The sequence below is a fragment of the Lynx canadensis genome, chromosome B3, assembly GCF_007474595.2.
Source record: "Lynx canadensis isolate LIC74 chromosome B3, mLynCan4.pri.v2, whole genome shotgun sequence".
Taxonomy (NCBI): Eukaryota; Metazoa; Chordata; class Mammalia; order Carnivora; family Felidae; genus Lynx; species Lynx canadensis.
This window is the reverse complement of record NC_044308.2, coordinates 111,470,822-111,488,079: the sequence shown is the minus strand read 5'-3', so window position 1 is coordinate 111,488,079 and position 17,258 is coordinate 111,470,822. Positions and strand designations below refer to the sequence as shown.

Here is a 17,258-nt window from a genome sequence, read left to right as displayed (position 1 = left end):
AAAGTATGTCTTTGATGATAAACAATAAACTAGATCCGTAAGGATCAGAATCCACCACACAGGATAAATACTATAATACTTACATCTAGGCACATCATAACAAAACTCAAAAAACTAGCTGAGAAAATCTGAAAAGAATCAGAGAAAAAAAAGCAAAAAACCTTACCTAGCCAGGAGAAAAATAACAATTCCATCAAACCTTCTCTTCAGAAACCATGCAAGCAAGGTGAGTGAAGTGAAACATTTTAAGTGTTAAAAGAAAAACCACCAATCTAGAATTCTGTACCTGGGAAAATTATCCTTCAAATGTGAAAAGGAACTAAAAGCTTTCTCTGACAAAAATTGAGGGAACTGAAGGCCTACTGGCCTTCCTTGCAAGAAATGTTTTAAAAAGTCCTTCAGAAGGAAGGAAAATTACAAAGCATTATAAGTACAAATTACAAAGGGTCAGAAAATTTGGATTACATAAAAAAATGAAGAAATTAGAGAAACAATTTTTATTTTTTTTAATTTTTTTTAACGTTTATTTATTTTTGAGACAGAGAGAGACAGAGCATGAACGGGGGAGGGTCAGAGAGAGGGAGACACAGAATCTGAAACAGGCTCCAGGCTCCGAGCTGTCAGCAGAGAGCCTGACGCGGGGCTTGAACTCACGGACCGCGAGATCATGACCTGAGTCAAAGTCGGCCGCTTAACCGACTGAGCCACCCAGGCGCCCCGAGAAACAATTTTTAAAAAGGTAGGGGCATCTGGGTGGCTCAGTCAGTTAAGCATCTAATTTCAGCTCAGGTTATTACCTCATGGTTTGTGAGTTCGAGCCCCTCACTGGGCTCTGCACTGGTGGTGCAAAGCCTGCTCGGGATTCTCTCTCTCTCTCTCTCTGCCCCTTTCCCACTTGTGCTCTCTCTCTCAAAATAAATAAATAAATTTTTTAAAAAAGGTAAAATTAAATCTTACATTTCTTATTCTTAATTGATCTAACAAAATAACAATTTGTTAAAAATAATAATAATAGCACAATATATATCCAGTGATCACAGCTTATAGATAAATGAAATGAATGGCAACAATGTTATAAAGGATAAGAAAAAGGAATTAAGAATACTCTGTGATAAGGTACCTGCACTACCCATGAAGTGATATACTATTATTTGAAACTGAACCAAGGGGTGCCTGGGTTAAGCATCTGACTTCAGCTCAGGTCATGATCTCATGATTCATGAGTTCGAGCCCCACACTGGGCTCTCTGCTGTCAGCACAGAGCCCGCCTCGGATCCTCTGTGTCTCTCTATCTCTCTCTCTCTCTCTCTGCCCCTCCCCTGCTCGTACACTCTCTCTCTCTCACTCTGTGTCAAAAATAAAAAAACATTAAAAAAATTAAAGGGATGCCTTGATGGCTCAGTCAGTTAAGCGTCCAACTTCAGCTCAGGTCATGATCTCATGGTGCGTGAGTTTGAGCCCCACATCAGGCTCTGTGCTGACAGCTTGGAGCTTGGAGCTTGCTTTGGATTCTGTGTCTCCCTCTCTCTCTGCCCCTCCCCCACTCACACTGTGTCTCTCAAAAATAAACAAACAAATACATACATACATACATACATACATACATACATACATAAAAGTGAACCTAGATTAGTTGTAAATGTAAAATTACAAACTCTGGGGTAACCACTAAAAAATATGTAAAGTAAGTATAATGATATACTAAGATATGTTTTAAAAAAATGAAATTATATAAAATGTTCAACTGAAACAAGAGAAAGCAAAAACAGAGTGGAAGACAAAAAGAAACAACAGAGACAAGGAATAGAAAGCAGTTAAAAATATGGTAGATATAAATCCAAGTATACAAATAATTACCTTAAATAACAATGGTCTAAATACATCAATTAAAAGACAGACACTATTGGGGTTCCTGGGTGGCTCAGTTGGTTAGGTGGCCAACTTTGGCTCAGATCATGATCTCACAGTTCATGGGTTTGAGCCCCACGTCCAGCTTTACTGACACCTTAGAGCCTGGAGCCTGCTTCAGATTCTGTGTCTCTCTCTCTCTGCCCCTCCCCCACTCGCACTCGTGTCTCTCTCTCCCTCTCTCTCTCTCAAAAATAAATAAATATAAAAAAAAGACAAAGACTGTCAGTCAATGATGAAGGGTGGGCATTACACAATGCCAAAGGGTCAATTCTCAAGAAGATCTAACTTCCCTTATATGTATACACCTAACAACAAAGCATCAAAATATATGCCGTAAAAATTAACAGAACTGCAAAGAGAAATACACGAATTCACCATATATTTGGAGACTTCAACACCCCTCTATCAGTAACTGACAGAACCAAAATACATAAAATTAGTAAGAATACTGTTAAACTGAATAGCACCATCATTCAGCCAGATCTAATTGCCATCCATATACTACTTTATCCAACAACAACAGTATACATATTCTTCTCAAGCTCAAAGAGAACATTTACCAAGACAGACTACATTCTGGGCCACAAAACACACCTTAGTCATACAAAGTAGGCTCTCAGACCACAGTGGAATTAAACTAATAATTAATAACACAAAGATAGCTAGAAAATATGCAAATATTTGGAAATAAACAACACACATAAGTAACATGTGAGTCAAAGAAAACATCTCAAGAAATTAATATTTTAATCTAAAATATAAATAAAACATAAGAATTTGTGGGATGCAACATACACCACTGTATTTTCTCTCTCAGAGAAAAATTTATATACCATTGGAGGCATATATTAAAAGAAGGAGCTAAAATCAATCACCCAAGCTTCTGCCATGGGAAACTAGAAAAAGAAAGGCAAATGAAATCCAAACTAAGCAGAAGAAAACAAATAATAAAAATCAGAGAAGAAATCAGTGAAATTGAAAATATGTAAACAATAGAGAATAAAAGCAACAAAACTAAAAAAGCTGGTTCTTTGAAAAGATCAATAAAATGGATAAACCCTTAGGCTTCTCAAGAAAAAAGGAGAGATGACACAGGTTAGTAATATCAGAAATGAAAGAGGTTCCATCTCCAGCGATCCTATGGACATTAAAAGGATAATAAAGGAATATTATAAATAATTCAAGGCCCATAAATTTGACAACGTAGATGAAATGGAACAAATCCTTGAAAGACAATCTACCACAGCTCACAGAAGGAAGAAAGAGATCACCCATATAAGGCTATAACGATCAAAGAAATTGAATAAATAAATAATAATTTCCAAAAACGAAAGCTTCATACCCAGATAATTTCCCAAGTGAATTCTACCAAACATTTAACTAACAAGTAATATCAATTCTCTGCAGCCTGTTCCAGAAAGTATAAGAGGGAGCACTTCTCAATTCATTCTATGTGGCCAGCATTACCCTAATACTAAACCCAGACAAGAAAAGAAAACTACAAATATCTCTCATGAACACAGATACAAAAAAACCCTCAAAAAATATTAGCAATTCTAATTATGCACCACAAATAGGATTTATTCCAAGTATATAAATCAAGTTCAATATTTAAAAATCAATTAATGTATCAATTAATGTAATCAATCACACATCAATACAAGAAAAATCATGTGCTATCAATACATGCAGAAAAAGAATACGTAAAATCCAACACCCATTTACGATAAAAACTCACAGCAAAATAGGAATACAAAGGAACTTCCTCAAGCTGATAAAGAAAATCTATAAAAAATGTACAGCAAATATCATTCTTAACAGTAAGAAACTAGATACATTCCCTCTTAAGACTTTTCCCTTTCAGAATCCTACTTATATTACACTGGACATCCTAGCTAATGCAATAAGACAAGAAAAGGATATCAATAATATACAAATTAGGAAGGAAAAAATCAAACTGTCTTTTGTTCACAGATGATATGATCATCTACATAAAAAAATCCCAAAGAATTGGAAGGGGAAAAAAAAAAACCAAAATCTGGTATTAATAAGCAATTATAGAAAGACTGCAAGATATAAGGGAACTCTGTACTTCTGTTCAATTTTTCTCTAAAGGTAAAACTACTCTAAAAAATAAAATTAAAAGAAAACAAAAAACACAAAACCCTCCACCAAACAAACAGTAATCCATTAATTCTGAGTAGGTGTTTGAGGAGAGAAAAAAATGTGTTCAACATGATTTTCCTTCTTCCTTTCCTTTTTTTTTTTTTTTCCTGTGAAGCTGAAGGAATAGCTGGCTGGGGAATGCGGGGTAGGAGATTCCTCCAATTTCTCAAGCCTCTGTGAATCCAACAAAAACAAACACTACATAGAAAGTGAAGACTCCAAACCATAAAATAAATCAAACCCATCCATACTCTACTTTTCAATCTTTGCCAATTCATAATTCTCTGAAATTGGAAAATATTTATTACAAGTGGAAGAAACTTTATCTTGTTGGTAAATATTAGACCAACTTCAAGGTCTAAAATGAGGAGGGGAAAACTACAACCAAAGAGAGTTTGATCCAAACCTGAATCATCAGCCACAATCTCCACCCTATACCCCACTCCTCCAAGAAAAGCCTTCCAGGCTTTTTTTCATTCATCAGAATCACCCACAGATCAAAAAATCTTGACTTTTTCTCACTTATGTGGACAGCATATTAAAAAAAAAAAAAAACATACACTAACAACATTCTACTATTCTTTTCATTCTACTACTCTTTCACATTGATGGAAATGTGAACAGAAAATGATTCAGAAGATATTCTTATTACCGAATTATAGCATGTATTTATATTAGTTTTTACATTATGATCATTTTAACATTTTATTTCAAGTACTTCTACGGTATTATTGCAAATTTTATACTCTAGTATGTCTCCTAAAATTAAAAAAAAAGAAACCACAACTGTTGTAGTGACTGGTGATGGTCTCTGAATCACCCAAATACTCATGCTGAAAACAGGAACTTGGGAAAATTTGTCTGTAATTGAAGAGCAGTTATGTAGGAAAGTCCTTAAGTTCAAGCGTTGAGAGATTCCCAGGGTTTCCTGGAAGATGGGTTTGATATTCTACTGCATGGAATGAATCAAAAATTCATTTTCTTCTACTTCAATCACTTTCATGCAAATCCAAAGATATTGGTTCAACCTACATTTATACTTACCACCAATACATACACACTGTTAATATGTACCTTGAAAAGGACAAGCACAGATACAACCATAGGTAGTTTTACTATTGCCAAAAAAATTTCCTGTTAAGCATCCACAATATGTCTATGAAGTAACTATGTATTTTCAACATTATTCAAAGAAAGAATTCGAACAGTACTACAATGACTTACTCAAAACATAAGAAAAATCCAATGGAAGAAGAGACACTTACACCTAAAACTCCATCCAGCACCATGCACCACCTCACTAGACTATTACTATTCTCTAGTAAGAAGTTTTCTCAGATCCCATGACCACAGGAATATTATGATAGAGAAATGTGGGCAATGAAGGGAGAGCTACACTCTCATGCTCACTTCAGAAAAGGTTATTTCATTTTCTGAACTCAGCTGAGACAGTACAGCAACAACACATTTTTCTAAGTTCAAGTGAATTAACTGACCTGAAGAATGTCTCCCTTCCAAATATACTATTTCAAACTAACAGAAAAACAAAATATGGTTAAGTCAGAGAGATCAGGACTAACTGTATGTTTACCTAGTATCTTCATGAATGATCTTCACCCAATAATAAATAAAATCTTCTCCCATAAATAAGCCTACATTCACAGGTCAGAATCTATCATATCAGCATTTAAAGCATTCTCTATTTCCTTTTCTCATTTTGTCACTCCAACAAATTGAACACACACTCAACAATTACCAAACTTCAGAATCTGAGAGCTAGAAAGGCCCTTAGAGATCATTTGGTCCATTCCTCTTTTCTTCTAGACCTCCCCATTTACCTATTGAGACACTAATAGCTAGAGAAGACAGTAATTTTCTCAAGCTAGTTCACAGCAGAGTACAAACCAGAACCAAGGCAACTTGATTTCCGTACTGGTATTCTTTCCACACATCATGCTGTTGTCAAAAACTCTGAAGAGCCTGAGATTTTATTCTAAATGCAAGTTAAGCAATCAGCTTGAACAGTGTCATGGATATTGAGAAACAAAATCATCTAGCCATACACAACTTAGATACTAAGGACTGAAACCACATACTCTTGTGTACTGGGTTGAATAATGTCTCTCCAGAATTCATTCATTGTGATCATAACCTTATTTGGAAATCAGGTCTTTGCAGATATAATCAAGGTAACATGAGGTTATAGTGAATTAAGGTGGGCTCTAATCCAATGACTGGTGTCCTTATAAGAGAGAAATTTTAATACAGATACGGAGGGAAGACTGCCATGTGAAGATGGAGGTAGAAATTAGAGTTATGCTGCTACAAACCAAAAAACACTAAGGACTTCTTGTAAACAACAAAAGTTAGAGATGAAAGGATTTTTTTAAGCCCGTAAGTGTGTGGTAATTTGTGATAGCAGTCCGAGAAAACTAATGTAACTACTTACACATACAACTTAATGTGTATATTAACAAGACTTTATTAGGCCAATGTCCTCATTAGCATACCTCTACTATTCCAAAAGACTCTTGCATGAATATAACTTGATTGTTCATTACAGAAGCTTCAGGAAAGACCCATCAACTCTTCAACAAGAAACATCAACAATTTCCAAATCCTTGCCTTGCTGTTTCACCAATTCTAAACTATTATATCATGGTATTCAATCCTAATCAGGCCCCATCATTACCACTGGAAGACTCAAATAAAATTTCAAATTCTCACATTTTGGCCTTGACTTTGCCCCTCTAAGATACCACCAAAGCTCTTGCAAGGTGGTATTCTCCTTCACAGCATAAGCCATAAACTCGGCTTTGTTTTATCAGTAGGTTGTGTTAGTGATACCTGGTTAAATCAGCATCAGATAATCCTGGCAGAAGGTATGACACTCTTGGGTCAGAGACAAAGAAGTTTACTGCTCAAAACAACAGTAGTGGCCAGAATATAATCTTTTGCACTGGTTCCCCAAGCTCTAATTCTTAAGAGGCAACACAAGGAGAGCCAGTGATGCCTGTACACACAGTAGGCTGTATTATAGGAGAAAAAAGCTGAGTTTATCCAATCTAAATCTTTCAAGGAGTAACAAACCCTATCTTCTCCCCCAAAGGGATTATCTTGATTATCCTGAACAGCAAAGAAATCTATCACCTGTCCTTATGGAAACACTATTTCTATCTATGTAGGCTGTTTGCTATACAAATTTCCTTAAAAGATAGCCCCCAACAAAAGCTGTCAATGCTTCTGCTCAGAATATGGACAGAAACACAAAAGACTCCTAAAGAATTGTCTCCAAATAGGTCCTCTTTGTCCTAAAAGGCTAGAAATTCTTTGGAAATCAGAATGAACATAGTATAACACAATAAGTATTACATGTTACAGGAGAAAAAAATTAGAGCAAAGAAGTATACTTTCTGTATAACTAAAACCACTTCAACTGAGTCACAATTTCTTAACATGCCTATACATCAAATACCCAAAAGTAAACACCTATGATATTATATTTATTTTAAAATGTTCCATTTCTAAAATAGTATCTCTAGCAAGTTTTTTTGCTAATTTTCTAGGTTTGGTAGTGCTCATGAGAAAAAGGAGCACTTTAATTATACCTGTAAACATGTTAATTAGTGAAATCCTCCAGAGCAGATTTTAGGGTACTCAGATTTTCAACCAAAAAATCTAAGGTCCATATTTATCTGCAATGTTTGTGAAAATAGAGGTCTTATTTAAATTTTATACTTTTAGGGGTGCCTGGGTGGCTCAGTCAGTTAAGCGTCTGACTTCAGCTCAGGTCATGATATCAGTTCATGGGTTCAAGCCCCACGTCGGGCTCTGTGTTGACAGCTCAGAGTTTGGAGCCTGCTTTGGATTCTGTGTATCCCTCTCTCCCTGCCCCTCCCAAATAGCGTTTTGTCTCTGTCTCTCAAAAAATAAAATAAAAATGTTAAAAATAAATAAATTTTATGCTTTTAAATTGATCTACATAAAAATGCTTTCACAGTTATATTTAAACATCAACACTTTTTTTGTATCTGTTTGAAATCTAAGATTGTATCTAATACCATTTCAATAGTGACCTGTTCTAACTTAAAGTCTGAAGTTAAAGTCTGAAAAAGAAATTAAAAACTGAATTTTATAAACAATTTTATTTTTATTTTTTTACATTAATTTAAAACTTGGAGAGTGTTCTGCATCCTGGAGGGTGGGGGAGAAGCTATATTAGAATGTCTTTAGAATTGTCAAAAACTAAAATTTCCAAATAGTATGCAGACAAATAGTATTTTTAAACTGTAAACAACTTTAAATTGAGCAATTTAACTTTATCCCTACCCTTAGGTCAAGCAACAATCCCAGGATAAAGAAAGGCAGGATGATGAGTAAAATGAGCCACCACACTACATGTCTCCAGCCAGCTGTATGACTAAAAGCTTATCACTTCATCTCTCTAGGTCTCCTTTTTCCCATTTACAAAACACACACACACACACACACACACACACACACACAGGCATTAACCTAAATGTTCCTCAAGGTCCATTTTGTGTAATAATTATGTGAGAAGCTTTTACCCTTCTGATAGGCTCCATTTTCTCATGCTTTAAGGAAATTCACTTTCTACTTTCTTGCCCTGCCAATCTTGTAGAATCCACCACAGATGCAAGGTATTCTAATGAACTCCAAGTAGTCCATGTATGGTTGAGACTAAACCATGCATTCAACAAGTTGTAATACTTGCTATCCTTCCTTCAGAAAATACCAAAATCTAAAACAATCACTGCTGACAAGAAGCTCAATCATCTAGGGGCATGTGAGTGGCTCAGTCAGTTAAGCGCCTGACTTTGGCTCAGGTCATGATGTCACGGTTCAAGAGTTCGAGCCCCGCTTCAGGCTCTGTGCTGACAGCTTAGAGCCTATAGCCTGCTTCGAATTCTGTGTCTCCCTCTTTCTCTGCCCCTCCCCTGCTCACACTCTGTCTCTCTCTCAAAAATAAACAAACATTTTTTTTTTTAAAAAAAAAAAAAAGGAAGCTTAATCATCTAAGCCAAAACAATCTTGAGAAAGAAGACCAAAGCTAGAGGTACCACAATCCCTGATTTGAATCTGTACTACAAAGCTGCAATAATCAAAACAGTATGGTTTTGGCCCAAAATCAGACTCATCAATCAATGGAACAGAATGGAAAGCCCTAAAATAAACATAAGCTTAAATGGCTAATTAACCTATGACAAAGGAGGCAAGAATATATAATAGGGGAAAAGACAGTCTCTTCAATAAATGGTGTTAGGAAAACTGGACAGCTACATCCAAAAGAATGAAACTGAATCACTTTCTTATACTACACACAAAAACAAACTCAAAATGGATTAAAGACCTCAATGTAATACCTGAAACCATAAAACTTAAAAAAAAAAAAAAACAAACAGGCAATGATCTCTTGGACATTGGCCTTAGTAATATTTTTCAGGGTATGTCCCCAGGCAAGAGAAACAAAAGCAAAAATAAACAATTAGGATTACATCAAACTAAAAAGCTTTGCACAGTAAAGGAAACTATGAACAAAATGAAAAGGAAGCCTACTGAATGAGAGAAGCTACTTGCAAATCCAATAAGGGGCTATATCCAATAAGGGGCTAATATCTAAAACATATAAAGAAGTCATACAACTCAAAACCAAAAAACAAACAATCCAATTAAAAATGGGCAGAAGATCTGAAAGAAGATATACACAAGGTCAACAGAAACATGAACATCACTAGTCATCGGAGAAATGCAAATCAAAACCACAATGAGATATCACCTTACACCAGTCAGAATGGCTAGAATCAAAGGAAACACACACACACACACACACACACACACGCACGCACGCACAAGAAATAACAAGTGTTCACAAGAATATAGAGAAAAGGCAACCCTTGTATACTATTGGTAGGATTGTAAATTGGTGGAGTCACTATGGAAAACAATATGGAGGTTTCTCAAAAATTAAAAATAGAAATACCATTCAACACAGCAATTCCACTTCTGGGTATTTATCTACAGAAAATAAACATACTAATTCAAAAACATATATGTACCCATATGTTTATTGCAGCATTATTTACAATAGCCAAGATATGGAAGCAACATAAAACTCCACTGACAGATGAATGGATAAATAAGATGTGATATATATACACATATTACTCAGTCATAAAAAAAAATACTGAAATCTTGCCATTCATGACAACATGGATGGAGAGTACTGAGCTAAGTGAAATAAGTCAGATGGAAAAAGACAAATACCATATGATTTCACTTATATATAGAATCCAAAAAACAAAACACACAAACAAAAGAAACAGACTCATAAAAACAGAGAACTGGTAGTTGCCAGAGAGGTGGCAGGAAAGGCAAAAGAGATGAAAGGGATTAAGAGGTACAAACTTCCAGTTATAAAATAATTAAGTCACAGGATGGAAAGTATAGCATAGGGAATGCAGTCAATATAATGTGATAAATTTGACTGATATAATCACCAAAAACTGGAAACTCCCCCAAAAGTCCATCAACTGGTAAATGGATAAACTAAATGATATATCACCATATAGCAGAACATAGCTCAGCAAGAAAAAAAAAAACAAATTACTAGTATACACAACATGAATGAATCCTAATGCATTATGTTAAGTGAAAGAAACTAGATTTCAAAAGCTACATACTAAATAATTCTAGTTAAATGACATACACGAAAAGGTAGACTATAGGGACAAAAAACAAATCAGTGGTTGCTAGGAGTTGTGGTGAAGGGAGAGGCTGACTACAAAGAGACAACATAAGTGAATTTAAAAGATTATGGTGACGAATATACATTTGTCAAAATTCCAAGATTAAACACTAAAAACAAATAATAACTTTAATGTAGGACTAAAATCTGGACAAGAATCCAACCTTTAAAAGTCAGCTATCAAAAATGTCAAAAAATTCTAAGATGAGTTGTTTATTTCAGCACCAAATATACCACACAACAATGCAAGTACAATGTACCATATTTAGCCATAAACAGGGAGTAAAACATTTTTATTTTATGTATTACAGATTACACATGGTACTCAGAAAATGTTTATTAACTAATACACAATTCAACAGAGGTTAGACTGACCTGGTCTTTCTACTTCACTGCTATACACATACATGCTTCAAACACATAATTATCCATTTCTCAACATATTAATTTATAATTAGAACAGGGAAGTGCTGTCCACAAATATACTAACCTGAATTCGTTCAGTTAATCAATAAAGGCAATAGAACACTTTATCTTGAATGAAAATACCATCAGGGTCATTGGGTACTCTCTTAGCAAAAGCAGCAACCTGGAACAACAAAAACAAATAAACAAATGAAATTGAGCCCTACTCTAAGTTCAGTTAGAATACCCTCAGTTATTATACCATTTAAAAAATTCCTTTTTCTCCCTTATAACATGTTATAACATGTGAAACTTTTGCAAGCAGTGTTTTTCTGCAAGCAGTGTTTTTCAAATCCCAATAAAGAACGGGTTTTTACTTTGCAAATTACAGTCAAACACAGTAACAGTGTCTTAATTTGCTCCATAGTTTATCTTAAAATAAGTCAGCACCTATAAAACTTACTGTGTGAACACAAAACCCTTTAATTTTGTCTACTTTTTAACATATAGGACAATCAGAATTATCTCTCTTTTCAGACTAATGCTCAAAATCTTCTACAACCCTCACACCCCAATTAGCTCTACAACCTAATTTCTGACTATCTTCTACAGAAAATTCCATTCAAGCCAATTTAATTTGCTTGCTTTCCACAGAAAAATGTTGTCATTCTCTGCAACACACCATTCCTTCTTTTTAGAAGAGGGACTTTTTCTCCCTTATCCTCTTGGTAAATCAATGCATATCCATCAATTTTCTCAAAATCCAGCCCCTCCATTTCTCCCTGAGAGCTGATAAAATCACTCTGTACTCCATTAATCCTTGCCAGAATATGTTGCTGCCTTATACATGTGCCATCTCATGTGATCTTCTGATAAGGGACCCTATCTCTTATTTCTTTTGCCTCCCAATTATATACTACCATGTTTGACACATAGAAAGTAATCATATGATTGACAAGTGAATGGTCTTAATAAAGATTCACACATCGGGGCGCCTGGGTGGCGCAGTCGGTTAAGCGTCCGACTTCAGCCAGGTCACGATCTTGCGGTCCGTGGGTTCGAGCCCCGCGTCAGGCTCTGGGCTGATGGCTCAGAGCCTGGAGCCTGTTTCCGATTCTGTGTCTCCCTCTCTCTCTCGGCCCCTCCCCCGTTCATGCTCTGTCTCTCTCTGTCCCAAAAATAAATAAAAAACGTTGAAAAAAAAATTTTTAAAAAAAAAAAAGATTCACACATCAAATGTTTACTAAGTACATATGTACAAGTCATTAAGTACAAAAAGCCAAGAATAAGATAGCAACACAATACATTCTTCGGAAATATGTCTTTCTGCCAGGTACTTTACTATTGATACATGAGATTTAGGACTGACATTATTATGAATTGTGAGAAGCAGTCTTTCTCCAATGACACCAAAGCCTACTGAAACCAATTTTTTGTGATTACAGATAATATTGAACCAACTTCAACTCTTCCAGCATAAGGTAATCCAACTATTTTCATTTTAAATTCCATAAGTCAAAAACCTATTCTGAGGCAGACCAGCTTATTAAGAACATTCAGTAAATTAAACTAAAAATAATAAGCACATTTGTATAGTGCTTTACTATTTACATTATCTCAACTGCTAGATCTGGTTGAAAAAGACAAACTACTGCTAAGTTAACTACTCCAAGGGCCCATAAACAAACAATTCCTAAATGGCCATTAACTAGAAAAATCAGCTAAGGGCTCATCATCATTTCTTCCTAAACTTCACCCAAAAGGCTTTACCAACCTCCCACAATAATCCAGTAGTTTAGGATTTATGCTTCTAGCCATTATGGTGTAACTGGTACCAGATTTACGCTCAGACAGTAAGCAACTACAAAACTAGAGAAAACATATGATGAAACAGTTTACAGACACTGGACAATAGTATAGCTATGCATTCCCTGAGTGAAGGAAACAAGCTAGATAAGCCCTATAAACACCTTGACTTTTTGCCAAGAGACATGTCTAGATACCACTGTAGGCAGGGAGATTCAAAGCATAACACAGCAATCTCCTTAACTTGATCTAAGTCCTAGGTAGCAGGAATTACTGGAATAATATACCACAGAGGAGACATTATGCAAAAAAAAGCCCCATCTATGTAGGGGTCCACTTGAGTCTGACTTAATACTCATCTACACACAGAGTAAAATCCATGAGGCCAGGCAAAAAGGAACAGCTGAGGAACTAAAAAAAATGAACAAGCAGAGCTGAGGAAATTGGAGGTTCCATCCAACCAGAGTAGAGAGAGACCTTGTATACTCTGGGCAATAAGGAGAGACCTCAGCATGGCTAAATCAGTCCTAGAATAAAGAGTAGGGGCACCTCAGTCAGTTAAGTATCCCACTCTTTTTCATCTCATGATCTCAGGTCATGATCTCAGGTTTCATGGGGTCGAGCCCCGTGTTGGGCTCTGCACAACAGTGTGGAGCAAGCTTGGGATTCTCTCTCTCTCTGACCCTCACCACCCCCCACTCTCAAAATAAAGTAAAAATAAACATTAAAAAAAAAAAAAGACAACTCTCTAATGAACCCTAAAGAGCTTAAAAACAAACCTTGAAGGAAAAACCCAACCCTCAATTTAACATCTGTAACCAGATGATTAGCCAAATAGAAAACCTCTGATTTACAAGGCATCAGGTAAAGTATTCAGAAAGGTTCTGCCTCAGTAGTAGGGCAATTAGATTAAGTGATCCCACTCAACAAAGATTAAAAGCAATACCTTAAAGGATCAAACACCTTCCAAGTAATTTCAATATATTCCAGAAAAAGTTTGAAGACTATTTATAGGAATACAAAAATATCCAGCACCCAACAAGGTAAAATTTGCAATGTCTCCTTTTACATGCCTGACAAGCATCAACTGATTTCCAAGCAAGTTTTTAAAAAATAAGAAAAATAGAGCCATAATGAGTAAAAATATCAATCAAAACCAGCCTAGATATGACACGGTTGATAAGATTAGGAAACTAGGACATTAAAAGTTGTTATAAATGTATTCCATATGTTCTAGAAACCAGAAAAAAAGTTGACTACATTTTAAGTAAAGACAAAAAAAAAAAAAAAAGACCCAAATCAAACATCTAAAAATGACAACCAGAATGTTAGAGATGCTCTACCTGACACTCAGCGAATAATGAGACTTTCTTCTCTGATGGATCCAGACTCTATTCCTGGTGTTGTATGTGAGCTGTAAGTATTGTATTGTATTAAGTAGTTCCCTCAAAGGTATGCACTGATTAGTACTCAACTGAATTCTTGAAAGGAACCTCTAGAGATCTGCCCAATTCTCTTGCAGCTCTCTCTTCTCTGACATTCTGCCCTGTGAACTCTAGGTGCCTTGGCTCCCCACAGCTTCCCAGCTCCATCTCTTCAACTCAGTAAGATTTCTTGGCTCCTCTGGGTTCTACTGACCTGCTCCATGCCTAGAAACTCTCTCCAGGCTAGAGCAATCTTAAGTCTCACCTAGTTTGTTTCCTGTCTCTCAGGGATCAGTCTTTTGTTGCCTGATGGCAAATGTCTTAGAAACTGTTGTTTCATATTATTTTATCCAGTTAGTTCTTTCAGGCGGAAGGATACCAATTCCTGCTGGTCCATCTTAGCTGGAAGCACTATATTAACCATTTTAAAGGGAAACTATGAGTTAAATTAACTTTGTGATAGCACTGAACACTGAAATTTTCCAAAATTAGATGTATCCAATTGACACCACTCATACATTAATAAGTTATCTGAAAGCATGTAATAAATGCATAATATGTGGTAAAAAAAAAAAAAAATTAGTAACCATGAAGGTGAAATACCAGCTGTTTGCAAAGAATAAACAACACCCAGTAAGAAAAACAGTGAGGGGCGCCTGGGTGGCTCAGTCGGCTGAGCGCCCGGCTTCAGCTCAGGTCATGATCTCATGGTTTGTGAGTTCAAGCCCCGCGTTGGGCTCTGTGCTGACAGCTCGGAGCCTGGAGCCTGGAGCCTGTTTCGGATTCTGTGTCTCTCTCTCTCTCTGCTCCTCCCCTGCTCATGCTCCGTTTCTGTCTCTCAAAATAAATAAATAAACATTAAAAAAAATTTAAAAAAAAAAGAAAAACAGGGGCGCCTGGGTGGCGCAGTCGGTTAAGCGTCCGACTTCAGCCAGGTCACGATCTCACGGTCCGTGGGTTGGAGCCCCGCGTCGGGCTCTGGGCTGATGGCTCAGAGCCTGGAGCCTGTTTCCGATTCTGTGTCTCCCTCTCTCTCTGCCCCTCCCCCGTTCATGCCCTGTCTCTGTCTGTCCCAAAAATAAATAAACGTTGAAAAAAAAAAAAAATTAAAAAAAAAAAAAAAAAAGAAAAACAGTGAAAAGCTATTTGTTGGATATGTCTTTAATAGCCAATGCAACTAATCTAGAGAGTAAGGTCTTCTACCTGAAAATGAAGGAAGATTACCTCTCATACGCTGCTGAAGGTACATGCGGTCAACATTTAAAAAAAAAAAAAAAAAGGTAATTCCCAAGGAGCTTACAGAGAGGCTTTTAATATGAGCAAGAAAGAGATGCAACCCACACACCCAATCTGCCTGAGGCTGGCTCTTAACTTTTCTGTATTTTACTATGAGATCCTTAATAATCCAAGCTTGCCTCCACACTGGCTATAATGGCTTTTGATGAGGCCACTTCAGAACTTGATATACTGAATGAAGCCTCATCCAAAGACAGTACCCCCACCATGAAGTTGCTTAGAGACAACCTAACATTATGGACATCAGACACTGCAGGAGAAGAATGTGGTGCTGCAGAAGGAGCAGAAAACTAAATGCATATAGAGGATTATCCTTCTTCCCCTCAAGAAACCTTATTCCATTTGAATTTCCGTAGTAAAGAAACCCATTCATATGTATGGAACAAATGCTTATAGTCTTCACACTGCAGCTTTGGGAAAACTCCATCCCTTGATTTGTGTTTGCCTCGGCCTTTCTGGTGTGCAGTTACTGCTGTAGAAAAGTATTGATAGCTTCAATTCATATAAACATAAGTAACTTCCAAACACTTACATAGAAGACTAAAAATGTATCTGGTATTCAAGTAATCTGAACCAGTTCTGCAAGTAACTGTGTTTTGTATTACTGTGAAGATATGAAAATGTAGTTAATTATAATTTAAAGAGTCTTCTACATAACTTAATTTCCATTAAGTTATATTCCCTCTCTTACTCTTTTCGAGAGTTTCACCCTTTGAGTAAGCAACTTTTCTGTGTTCTTAATGTACTCCTTTTTGGTAGGAATCCAGAAGTATGAGATTAAATGAAAAAGCATTTGACATTTCTGGGCTGGCTGTCACAAACTGAAATGCCTCCTGTATCCTGTATATGATTGAGGTCTTATATGTCTATGACAACAGGAGTTTCCTTATTCACTCTCCATTTGCTATTTATGTTGACAACCTCCCTTCCCAATGAAATTTACTTACACCTCCTACCTTTATAGTTCTGGTATTCACTTCAGTATGTAACATAAGTAGCATGTTGCCACTAAGATGCAAGCATTGCTTTTGGCAAGTTAAAGTGCGTGTCACTTCTTAATACACTAGAAAGGGCAAATAAAGTACACAAGTCCACACCTAAAACTCTGGTACTTTTCCATGCAGATCTGTCCACATGTGAGAGGGTGTCCAGTTTGTCTAGTGATTGTTATTTAGAGAATTGGACCACTATTGTGTGGTCATTGACTGTGGTCCCAAAATAGCCTTGTGAAAACATTATGCCTAACTTAACAGCACAGTAACATACAATAAAATAACATTTTTTAAAACAGGGGAGCCTGGGTGGCTCAGTCACTTAAGCATCCAACTCTTGACTTCAGCTCAGGTCATGATCTCATGGTTCGTGAGTTTGAACCCCACATCAGGCTCTGCTCTGAAGGCATGGAGCCTGCTTGGGACTGTCTCTTTCTCTCTCTCTCTGACCCTCCCTGGCTCATGCGCGCGCTCTCTCTCTCTCTCTCTCTC

The 17,258-nt window shown here is 36.4% G+C and overlaps 1 protein-coding gene across 10 annotated transcripts in view; it reads right to left on the bottom strand.

Annotated features, from left to right (window-relative positions):
* Positions 1-17,258, bottom strand: part of FUT8 (fucosyltransferase 8) — a 342,855-nt gene that overhangs the window by 253,344 nt on the left and 72,253 nt on the right. For all 10 annotated transcript variants that reach the window (XM_032593385.1, XM_032593383.1, XM_032593384.1 and 7 more), the window contains one exon: positions 11,334-11,432. The gene's annotated coding sequence lies outside the window, so the exon portion shown is untranslated. The remainder of the gene's footprint in view (positions 1-11,333; positions 11,433-17,258) is intronic.